This window comes from Panthera leo, chromosome A1, assembly GCF_018350215.1.
Source record: "Panthera leo isolate Ple1 chromosome A1, P.leo_Ple1_pat1.1, whole genome shotgun sequence".
In the NCBI taxonomy this organism is placed as follows: domain Eukaryota; kingdom Metazoa; phylum Chordata; class Mammalia; order Carnivora; family Felidae; genus Panthera; species Panthera leo.
Window position 1 is genome coordinate 203,466,566 of NC_056679.1, and position 12,420 is coordinate 203,478,985.

The 12,420-nt window shown below is 36.5% G+C and overlaps 1 long non-coding RNA gene across 2 annotated transcripts in view; it reads right to left on the reverse strand.

The window, feature by feature from the left end:
• LOC122226697 overlaps window positions 1–12,420 on the reverse strand; it is a 487,385-nt gene that overhangs the window by 412,430 nt on the left and 62,535 nt on the right. For both annotated transcript variants that reach the window (XR_006205727.1, XR_006205725.1), the window contains exon 2: window positions 8,935–9,053. This is a non-coding gene — a long non-coding RNA (uncharacterized LOC122226697). The remainder of the gene's footprint in view (window positions 1–8,934; window positions 9,054–12,420) is intronic.

The window sequence follows — 12,420 nt, forward strand, 5'->3', positions numbered from 1 at the left end:
TCTAAATATATCTGTCAAGTCCATCTGATCCAATGTGTCATTCAGGGCCCTTGTTTCTTTATTGACCATATGTCTAGATGATCTATCCATTTCTGTAAGTGGGGTGTTAAAGTCCCCTGCAATGACCACATTCTTATCAATAAGGTTGCTTATGTTTATGAGTAATTGTTTTATATATTTGGGGGCTCCGGTATTCGGAGCATAGACATTTATAACTGTTAGCTCTTCCTGGTGGATAGACCCTGTAATTATTATATAATGCCCTTCTTCATCTCTTGTTACAGCCTTTAATTTAAAGTCTAGTTTGTGTAACCTATTTCAAACATTAACTTGGGCCAATAATGGGGCACCTGGGTGGCTCAGTCAGTTAAGTGTCCGACTTCGGCTCAGGTCATGATCTCACGGTTTGGGAGTTCAGGCCCCGCATCAGGTTCTGTGCTGACAGCTGGGAGCTTGGAGCTGGCTTTGGATTCTGTGTCTTCCTGTCTCCCTGCTCCTACCCCATTCATGCTCCGTCTTTGTCTCTCAAAAATAAATAAACATTTAAAAAAATTAATAATAAATTTATCCAATAACGTGGATAGAAGGACAATTGTTGAAGATTCAGAAAGACTGCAGTTTTCAGACCAAGGACTATCACTTAAGGCCGGAGGACTTTTGCTAAGTCACAGAATAACGAGAATTATTTAGTCAATTCCATCCCTAACTGCCCTGAACCTTACAATTTTTATTTATATAACAAACATAATAACATTCTTCACATGTATTAGAATTGTTCTGACAATAAAATGAGGCTGTGTGTAAGAAATCCTCTTTAACTTGGAAAAGCCACAGCACCTGGGTGGCTCAGTTAAGCATCTGACTCTTGATTTCTGCTCAGGTCGTGATCTCATGGTAGTGAGATCAAGCCCACATTGGGGTCTGTGCTGACAACGCTGAAGGAGCCTGCTTGGGGATTCTTTCCCTCTCCTTCTGCTCCTTGCCCATGCTCTCTCTCTCTCTCTCTCTCAAAAAAAAAAAAAAATTGGAAGGGCTATATAGATATGAAGCATTTTTATTAATTCATACTTAATCATATAAGTCAATCTTTTATGTTTAAAAATTCTTTAACTCAAGTCTTTTATATAAAAGTATTACTGGCCCTTACATGTTGGTACTCCCTTAGCTCACAGCCTAATAAATAAGAAATAATCACATATTCACATGAAATTTTGAAAATGAGTAACCTCAATTTCAGTTTAATCAAATCATAATTCACTGGAAACGAGACTAACTGCATTCTAGAACCTTTCCATATAACATAAACTTCCTGGTGCCAAATCATTCAAAAATTAAAAACAAAATAATTTACTATTGGTCTGGGATATACAGCCAAGGTAATAAGACAGTAGACACATATGAGGTGTAAATATTGAAATAAAAGATAAGTTTTTTTTTAATTTTAACATTTATTCATTATTTTGATAGAGACAGAGTGTGAGCGGGGGAGGAGTAGAGAGAGAGGGAGACACAGAACCTGAAGCAGGCTCCAAGCTGTCAGCACAGAGACCGACGCGGGGCTCAAACTCACGCACCGTGAGATCATGACCTGAGCCGAAGTCGGACGCTTAACTGACTGAGCCACCCAGGCGCCCCAAAAGATAAGTTTTTATAATTATCTGAAATTGATATGTTTGTATGTCTAGAAAGGCCAAGAAAATCTGCTCGAAATCTATTATAATTAAGAAGGAAACTCAACAAAGTGGCTGGATATAAGATTAAATTCCTGAAAAAGAATACAAAGATTATTTATCACTAATGACAACAGGTAATATATGGGAATGACTCACTTTATACTTTAAATCAAACATAAAATACTTAGAAATTGTCTACTTAGAGGACCCCAGCGTGGCTCAGTTAAGTGTCTTAACTCTTGACTTCTGTTCAGGTCATGATCTCACAGTTCATGAGTTTGAGCCCCACATCTGGCTCTACGCTGACAGCATAGAGCCTGCCTGGGATTCTCTGTCTCCCTCTCTCCCTGCCCCTCCCCTGTGCTCGCTTGGTCACTCTCTCTCACTCTCTCTCTCCCCCCACCCCAAAAAAATTAAACAAACATTTTTTAAAGAAAAGAAATTGCTTACTTAGAAATAAGAAAAAGCAAATAATTCTACAAAATTTTCAAGTAGAAATATGTGTTATGTTCTTAGAGCAATGAAGGAAAGAGTACCTTTTTAAAATAAAGTTATAACAATCTATTCCAAACAAAATATCAGTGGGATTTTTTGAAGTGTTGGGGAGAAGCAGAACTTGACAAAATAATTCTAAAATTCTTCTGAAAGAACACTGAACAAGACTAACCATGAATCTTTTATTTTAAAAAGAAAGTTTAAAGGAACTTGTCTTAGCAGGTATTGAAATCTTTTATTTTAAAAAGAAATTTTAAAGAAACATATTATAAAGCTACAGTTTATAAAGTGGTACTTCCATAAGAATGAACCTATTTTAGTTGAGAGCAGTAAAAAGAAGAATTACACAGATAATTATTTAAGAAGTATATATTCTCTGTAAAACTTTCATCAACTTCCACAAGCAAATTTTTCTCATCTTTTTCTGTGTTCTGTAATTTTCTATTTGGTTGACTCAGAAAATTATCAGCATTCAATCATTTCACCACCTAAAAGGTGGGGGCAGGGGCTCCTGGGTGGCTCAGTCAGTTAAGCGTCTGATTTTGGCTCAGGTCATGATCTCGCGGTTTGTGAGTTCGAGTCCCATGTCAGGCTCTGTGCTGACAGTTCAGAGCCTGGAGCCTGCTTCGAATTCTGTGTCTCCCCCTCTCTCTGCCCCTCCCCTGCTCATACTCTGTTTCTCTCTGTCTCTCAATAATAAATGAATGTTAAAAAAAAATTTAAAAAAGGGGGGGGGCAAATTTATGTATCTCTTATAGCCCTTCATGCTTGGGTACTACAATTAGTATTTTATATATCTATCTCAGACTATGATTTTCTTAAAATCAGAAAACTTTTTTTTATCTATCCAAGCATCTCTACCACCTAAGTAGCACCTACCCCATTATAAAAGCATAAAAAATTAATTAAGTAAATACTTTTCTAAATATTAAAAATTGTGTGGTTCTAGCATATATGAGCACACCATTTCTTAATACATACAAACATCTTCTAGAAATCAAGATTGACACTGACCCAAATCTCTCTTGAACATAGATTAAATATCTGATAGAAAGAAGATGGTGGTAAGAAAGCAGGGAAACCAAATGAACAAGAAAGATCATAGATTAGAACTAAGCTTTTCATCTATAACGAAATATCAACATGTCCAGAAACCAGCACCCTTCTCTTGTATCTCACAGGATATAGATTTGATCTGTAAACCTCAGATTTTCAACTATAATGTAGGCTTACTATTAAAGATATGAGGAGTTATTAGCAAAATCTATAATTAATTTGGATGTTTTTAAAATGTGGATCATCACTATTGCTCTTTTGTTTGGAAAAACATAAACCCCATGACCATGCCTATTTAAAAAAGGAATGTAAACCTCAAAAACCTAACTGTACTTAAGCAATATTAAGGAAAGGAATTTAGACTTAACAAACATGAAGATAATAAAACCTAATTTTATAGAGCTATGCTTGGCCTTAAGTCTTATTACGTCAAAGAAAATGAAAAACTAATAAGATATTTCAGTAAACTACATGATTATACACAAACATTTTGGCAAGAAACAGTTGTATATGTTTGGTTAGGCAATACCAACCCAATAGCAAAATGGCATCCCGATGGCTACCACCCTGAATTAAATATTTTTCAAGTCTTTAAAATAAAAAAAAAACCTCTCTTACATTTAATAAAAGTTCCCTTGACCAGATTCTCATTTGCCTTCATATACACAATCAAAGCAATAAGCTAAAATGTGTTACAAAAACATGAGTGAAGGAGTTTAAGGGGCTTATCATAAAACAAACTGTCACTGACAGTGGTTACTTATTCCTTTGATAAGAGGAACCTAAACCATTTCCTTCACACGTAAAGTTGGTGGTGATTTGATAATTATCAGAATAAAATTAACAGAAAATTACAAATTGTACCAAATGAATTAGTTTGTTGAAGATACTTCCGGAAAGGAAGCTGAATTTTAGAGCCCACACTTGGATCATAGATTCCCACAAATATATTTGGATACTGGCTTCCTATAACAAAATATAAATCTCTTTTTATCTTTAATCAAAATTGTTCCATTTTTTTTAAGTAAAGGATCTTAAAAGAGTTTCTAAAGGATTCCCACCTGAAATGCGTGATCTCTGTGAAGGCATCTATAAAGAATCTGTCACTAAAATGAAATGCCAACATACAGAAGACACCTTACTACCTGAATACCATCTTTCTGGCTGTTCCCACTATTCTGTGAAGTTAGTTACAGGCTCCTAATAAGAGAAGACTCTCTCCGACACTGGGCTATAAAGCTTCATGAAGCCACTAGCTACAACCCCAAAACTTTCGGTTGGAAATGGCTCTATTTCAGGTGCCTGGATGGCTCAGACAGTTAAGCGTGTGACTCCTGATCTCAGCCCAGGTCTTGATCTCAAGTTGTGAGTTCAAGCCCCACCGTGGAGCCTGCTGAAAAAAAAAGAAAAAGAAAAAGATAAAGAAAGAAAGTGCTGGTTTTCTTTATCTTTATATTGTATTCAACCCAAGGCGGAAGACATGAGGGTGTTTGATGAGGTCTTCAGGGTGACAAGGAGCAAATTTAAGCTGTGAAATGTTTTTTGTCTTCTGTAGTTCAATTTTATAAATATTTTTTAGAAGAAATGTTAAAACAATAGCCAATATTATGTCTCCATTTTACCTAATTTATCTTTTTTGTATAATGTAGCTATGTAATGATATTTGTGGTATAAATGATACATTCTACAATAAGTGCCATATTTTCATGTAAAAAGTTTCCTATTCTTTCTGTGAGTCTTTGGAGACCTTGAACGAGACAAATTCTAATTTAGTCTCACTCTGTAATCATGTTGCTGTTAAAAGTTCTTTTCAGAGTCGAAAGTCAACCTTATAACCCCAAACTCTATATCCCTCTCTTTATTTTAACTAACATTCTGATGCCCACCATACTTAACGTTTTCTGAAAGGTAAAAGGGAGTCATTGGAGAGGAAATTTTTAAGATTAACAACCCTCAAACACTAGTCCTTGAGCCTACATGTACGAAAGAATACTGTTGCCAATTTGACACCAGTCACAAGAGACTTTGAAAATTAATTCAAAAACAGTTTGCACGTGTTGTCAAATCCCTAAATAATATTGCCCTGATCCCAGTGAGCCATTGTGGAGGAATCAGAACTCTCCCATAACAAGCAAATGTGTGGAATGAGCTACACCGATTGGAGCAAAAATCTGACATCCGGACATATTTCCCCATCCCTTACGTAAAAAGACAGTTCATGTGTTCTGAAAATCCAAATACTATTTCCTGCAAATACTTTCCCTCAGCAGATTGGCCACGGAGGGTGAGCAGCCAAAGACCATCTCTATCACTCATGGTACATGACAAAAGTCACACTGTTGATGCTTCACATCCATAGTCTAAAAATGTACGGAGAGTCACTAGAAGGGCTACCTGAAGCTTAGAGACCAGTGATATTTCTGCTTCTCCACTGTCTGGAAGATAGCAGTGGTTTACGTACTATCTACCCATACTTAAAACTCAGATCATTTTTTTAGCATCTGCTTATTGAACATCCTCATTTCTTTCCCAAACTACTCCTAGAACAGAGCCATGAAAGTGATTTTTGTCATCAGCCATATGCTAGGTTTGTTTCTGCCAACAAACATACAATTTTTCAGAAAGTTATCTCATCACTCCACAGAAAAGTGGAGAAGAAGAATAAGCAAAACCTCACTAAAATATCTGGCAAGCCTATAATGGTCAACCTGCAGCCCTCTCCTATGATCCTTGCATGATCAGTGAAAAGTAATGCAGTCAGTAAGACCAAGGAAAGAAAAATCATTCCCTGGCTTTGAAATTCAGATAAGGTGGTTTTATGGTTTTAATTACATTGTAGTAACTACATAGAAGTAAATATACTCTTCCTGTTTTAAGTTAGGTGAACATCTGTCGTAAATAACTCCAATGCTCTTCCTTTTGTAAACTAATTACACAATAGGCCCTATAAATTCATGGAGTGTTAGGATGCAGAATTTAATTATGCAATTCACTTAACCAAAGTTTAACCAAAGTTTTGCTCTTCGGTGCAGTTCACAATCCTCCATTTTCACAAGATGTAAGAGGAACACATTACATAATGCCCATGTGTATTTCAAGTTAGAAAGAACAATAAAGGAAATCTGTGACTACTTTTCCACCTTTCTTTTCTTTTACCTAAACAAAATGAACTAATGTCATAATGTCATTTATTCTGAAAAGAAGCTAAAGTAATCACTCTTAATTTTAAAATATGAGTACATTATTTTTAAGTAACTTAACCTGTAAGTTATGTGCTTTTCTGAGTTCTGTGGGAAAGATAGGCAAGAATTCCTTTATTTATTCATTCATTATTCATAAATCAGTACTTGCTGATCATCTAACATATCCCAGAGAGTAGATTATGTGTGCTAAAACTATAAAGACAGAAATTATCATTATGTTGGGAAAATAATAAAACTTATTGGAATATATTCCATAGAAGATGTATGTACAAAATATTCTGGGATCTCAAAGAAGCTACTCCTAGGAAGGGTCAGGCACCTTCTAAATCTTCTAAAAGATAACATATGTGGTACATCTTTGTGTTGACTACAAGGAACAGAGACTCAGCATGCATTGCCCAAAGGACTTATTTTGTGTGGATGCACGTTAACTAGAATTAGAATTAGAAAATCCCACGGATCCAAAAGTCCCCAGGTATCAACTACCTTCACTGTTCTTTTCTAAGAGACTCATAGTCTGAAGACTTTTTGCTTTGTCTTCCTGCTCCATGGCCCTCTCCATACTGACAGTTCTCTCAGTACAGGTTAATCATTTAGTACTGATGGTTAGTCCTATCCATATTTTCTAGATCAGATCCTAGAGGATATGCCAGAGTATTAGACAAAACCCTTGACACATGTCTATTTCATAGCCAACAGCTAATCTTAAGATGGACTGTTCAGGGGGTTGTTTCATCCCTGATTCAGTCACTAGCATCTCCTACACAAGAACTATTCACATTGTGTTTCTGAGTAAAGCACTAAGGAGCAAGGCTATTTTTCCAGAAGGGCAAACTGAAGGTGGTAGACATTGAGGCCTGTATAGTTCTAAAGTAGGAACAGGAGGTTGCCATGTAGATAAGGTTACAAATGTCATGTCTACACAACACTGTCTATACAAAGATACAACAATAACAATGATGATAATAATTATCATTTCTGTAAACTCTACTGTGCTCCAGTTACTGTGATAAGTATTTTACATATATCAAGCCTGACACTCAAAACAATTATGTGAGTCATGGCTATCTATTATTCCCATTGAATCGAGGATAAAACGGAAGTTCAGAAAGGTAGATAAATTGCTCAAGGCCAAATAGTTCATAATTGTCAAATCCAGAATTCAGACCTAGGCATATCTGACCCCCAAAATCTGTGCCTTTCCACTGCTCCCTGCTCATTCATTAAAACCTTGAAAAGAATCTGGTACAATTCTGTGATTGCAGACTTGACTTTGATGAGAGTAACAGAAAGTTAAACTGGAATAACAGAAGTGACCCACTTTTTGAATATTTTTGGTGATTATACTAATAGTTTACATTTGACCATTAAAAGATTCTCCCTAGAAAGTGACAAACAGCAGTATGGACAGAGACTCACAATAGACTTAAGAGGTAGGTGAATTAAAGTCCCAGTAGGCTACTTAATGTCTGAAGTAAAGCAGCTGCCATGAAACAAACAACTGAGGAGGGAAAAGATTTGGAGATTTTGGAAGTAAAGGGAAGGTAATGGAAGGCAAACAGTGAGGGGCAAGGAGAGGAAGAGAAGCAAATGGAAGAACTTAAGAATGATTAGTGAGAGTATTGTGGAACCCAGGAGAGGACATGTTTCAAGACAGTGGGAGTGGTCAAGAGTGTTAAAGGATGTAGAGTTGTCCATCGGAATAAGGACCTAAATGCAAAGCTGGAAACAAACAAATAATCCATTCCCCGTTGCATTGATTAGAAAATATTAAGTAAAGAAACCACTGAAAGTATTTGTAATTACCTCTCCATTATAGTATTCAGGTAAATTTCTCTCTCAAAGCTGAGGTTATTTGTGTATCAACTACTGATTTTTCAATGATGGAACTCTTCCTCCAGAGCAGAGCCATGGGTTATGCTACTGGAGGAAAGCCCCATACAGGGAGTATATTAAGACGCTACTCCAAGATACTAACATATCCTAATGCAGGTTGAATATCATCCAGGGCCAAACTTCACATATGTTCTCTCCAAAAAGTTATTATATGTTAACTCCTCAAAAATTACTAATCAACAAAATCTGCCTTCTGATTCTAAAAGCTTCCAGAATATTGTCCAAATAATGCAATACGTGGGATGGCTAAGAAAATGCTATTGCTATTTTATTGATTAAAAAGACAAATGTCTATTTCGGTGTATTACTTGTTACTCTCCTCACATAGACTAAAGCCACATGATATTTTTAAGTTTCAAACCCTTTATTACATACATATACTTCCACGTGGGGGATTGGAAGGGTAAAGGGGGATTGAGGTAGCTATCAGTGCTGCTCGCCAAACATCTATGGTTCTCCCTCCAGAAACATGACAGGATTGCAATTTTCTGCTCCCCTGTAGTTCTGTGTGACCACTTGACTTACTTGAGCAAATGAAAAGCAACAAAGGCCAATCTGCTGTCGAGTAAAAGCAAAACAAAACCGATCAAAACACCTAGCACCTTACTCACCATGCTCTTGCTTTCCTCTGCCAGAGAAACTGGTGAGCTTCCAGACAGTGCTGTCCTCTCAGCCTGGAATCCAAGTGAGAATAATATGGACCAGAATCTCCAGCCAACCCATGATGCACCTGTAGCATAAGAGAAAAATAATTTCTGTTGTTTAAAGCTACTGAGGTGTGGGTGTGCGTTTGCTACTACAGAATAGTCTAGTTTACCTGAATAGATATAGTGTGCATAGTTTGGGCTGCGGTGAGGGAGATGCAGTAAGGAGAAAGAAAGGTTTAACTGAACTCACAAGTAGTGCTGCCTTTATTCTATTCATGAAAGGTGGATCCAGAATGAATAGCCAATAGGGGGTAGGGAAGGAAACACACACAGGGTAGACCGGTATAAGAGGCTGAGGCAAGGACAGCTTGAATCATCCTCCTTCGGTAGCCTCCATAACACCCGAATACTACCTGTATTGGAGAAGACTAACCCACCATACGATTTCTGATAAACTACAAAGGAACAAGAACCAAATTCCACATCTTGCTTGAAGGCGACACATGGTAACATCATGGAGAAGTAGCTGCCCTTGCAGACGTTTATGGTGTGGGTCTGGTAATACCCGGGATTGCTTAGAGCCTCTAAGTTTTCCAACTTCAACTGATTTCATCGGCTAATAAGGATAAATTTTACTCTGTGGCCTCAAAACTGACAAGAATAGTTTCACCCAAAGGCAACACTTTCACACCACATGGTTAAAAATATATTGGTTCAATAATTTAATTTTTTTAACATTTATTTTTGAGAGACAGAGAGAGACAGTGCTTGAGCTGGGAAGGGGCAGAGAGAAAAGGAGACACAGAATCCGAAGCAGGCTCCAGGCTCTGAGCTGTCAGCACAGAGCCTGATGCAGGGCTTGAACCCATGAACCATGAGATCATGACCTGAGTCGAAGTTGGACGTTTAATGGACTCAGCCACCCAGGTGCCCCTGGTTCAAGAGTTTCTTAGGTACATATGGGTACATGCATTTTATAAATTTTGAAGGCTAGTTTTTAAAACTTTGAAGAAATGGTGAATTTAGGAAATTTTATCTTAAAGTTAATACATTTAATCTTAAAGAGTAATAAAAGTGTCCAATAATAAATACTAACACATAGGATAAATACACATATTACACAATATTTTAAAGGACTCCAATCATTTATATGTACAAAAACTTATGCCAACAAAATATATGCCTCCGGCAGTAGGTATACAATTTTTTTTTGTTTTCTTATTCCTCACCTATTTCCTGAACATAAACTGGCTGTGAAAAAAATCAGCTTTCCTTAAGGAGGGAAATCGTATAAATGGACTATCCATGGTATTTTAATAAAAGGAAGCTATTTACTCTTTTGGAATACTTGAATGCAAGATTGTACCAGATATATTGCTGGTACCAAGGGGAAGAAAATGTAGTATGTGAAGGGTTTAAAAGCTAATTTACAATTCATTCAAGAGCACCTACTAAGTTTTAGAAGCAAGGGTTCTCTGTTCACTTAGAAGATTCCTAAGTGATCTATGTTGTGTCATCAACCACTTCTGTTAATCCTATAGCATATTGGAGGGGATGTACCATGTCCAAATAGTGAAATATTTGGTTCATATTTGACAGAATTATCCATAATTACCTTTAACCCCCCATGTACCATATAAAGGAAATTTGCCTCACGTGGAGTTGTTTCCTACATTGAACCTCGAGGCTAAAAAGCCGCTGGAACAAAAATGGTTTCCCCCAGAATTTATAGTCCTAATTCTTCTAATCTTTCCTTTCCCTTTTCTGGCCCCCAACCTCCAACTCCAACCTGTACCTCTAACCTTGACATGATTTTATTTGAAACGGGGATAGGAATAAAGTGCTTTATAGTGCCAAAGGAATTAATGAGTCCTGAAGTGAAGAGCCAAAAGGACATTTTTCTACTGCTACAGAAATGTATATAAGTACCATCCATATTGACTTAATCTACATTTCATTAATATATGCATATTATTATTCAATTGATATGTATGAATATAAAGAAATATATATTAAATACTATATTATTTAATAAATATGTAGCATATTAATTATATTAAACAGATGTTTAACATTAAAATGTAATATTTAAGCACAATAGATCATAACTAATCCAAAAGAATGTTTGGTATATGGTAGGCATTCAATAAATATTGGTCAGGTATGTAGCTGAGTTAAGAAGCTTTGAATCTATGAACTAATTCCTATCTATGAAAAGGTGAGCTTTTGATTTCAAATATCTGTAGGTGTTTAAAAGAGAAAACTATTATTGCCTTCGAGCCATTATGAAAGCAATATGATAGCCAACATGGAAGTTTCATTTTAAAGGATCTGAGTACAGACATTCTGGGAGACAGAGATCTGGGTGGGAAAGTATGTGATTTGACAAGATTTGAAGTATTTAAGCTGGGCGTGGCATCAACTTGCAAAAAGAAATCTTTCACTATTCTGAAAGGTGAGCTCTAAACTAGTGTCCGTTGAATAAATTATTATTGTAACTTGTAGATCAATCCCAATCTAAGAATGAAAATATGAAAGCAACATCTTTGGTGCCATTCACATAATGAATAACCACTCATGTGAGATTACAAATGCTTTAGCTACTGGGAGGTGCTGCATAGTCTGTATTGAAATTCATCATTTCCAAAATTAGATGTAAGTCTCACTGATACACATATCATCACATTGTATACCTTAAACTTACAGACTGTCATCTGTCAATTATATCTCAATACAACTAGGAAAATAAGAAAGGGGAATGTCTCACTTAACTAAACAGAATCTTCAATTTGCCACATTTTTTTCTCTCCTCACTTAGGTCATAGAGACATCCAGAAAGAAAATAAGCTGGTATCTGATTGGGCTTTTTGTTTTGCTTTGGTTTGGGGGCTTTTTACACATAACTTCCCCTGTATGTCCTGAAGTCAATGCAGTTTTGCATCAAGCATTTATGACTTCCACATCCACAGTATCACAATATACAACGATACCTGAAATTTGCAGCAATGATCCTGGATTTGGTACGGTTGAGAAAAATTTGGTTCAAGGTCATTGTGCTCTATTCAGTAAGGCCAAAAAAAATTGATTAAAAAAAAATTTAACGTTTATTTAGTTTTGAGAGACAGAGTGACAGCAAATGAGTAAGGGAGGGGCAGAGAGAGAGAAGGAGACACAGAATCTGAAGCAGGCTCCAGGCTCTGAGCTGTCAGCACAGAGGCTAACGTGGGGCTCGAATCCACGAACCGTGAGATCATGAACTGAGCCGAAGTTGGACGCTTAACCAACTGAGCCACCCAGGCACCCCCCCCAAAAATAGATTTTTATATCTTAAGATTTACAGCAATAAATGCTTTAAAAAACCTTTCTTTAATCAGAAAATTACCAAGATATCTAATAACCAAGATATCTAATTTCCTAGCCATTCTGATTAGTTGAGTCTATGTGCAACAA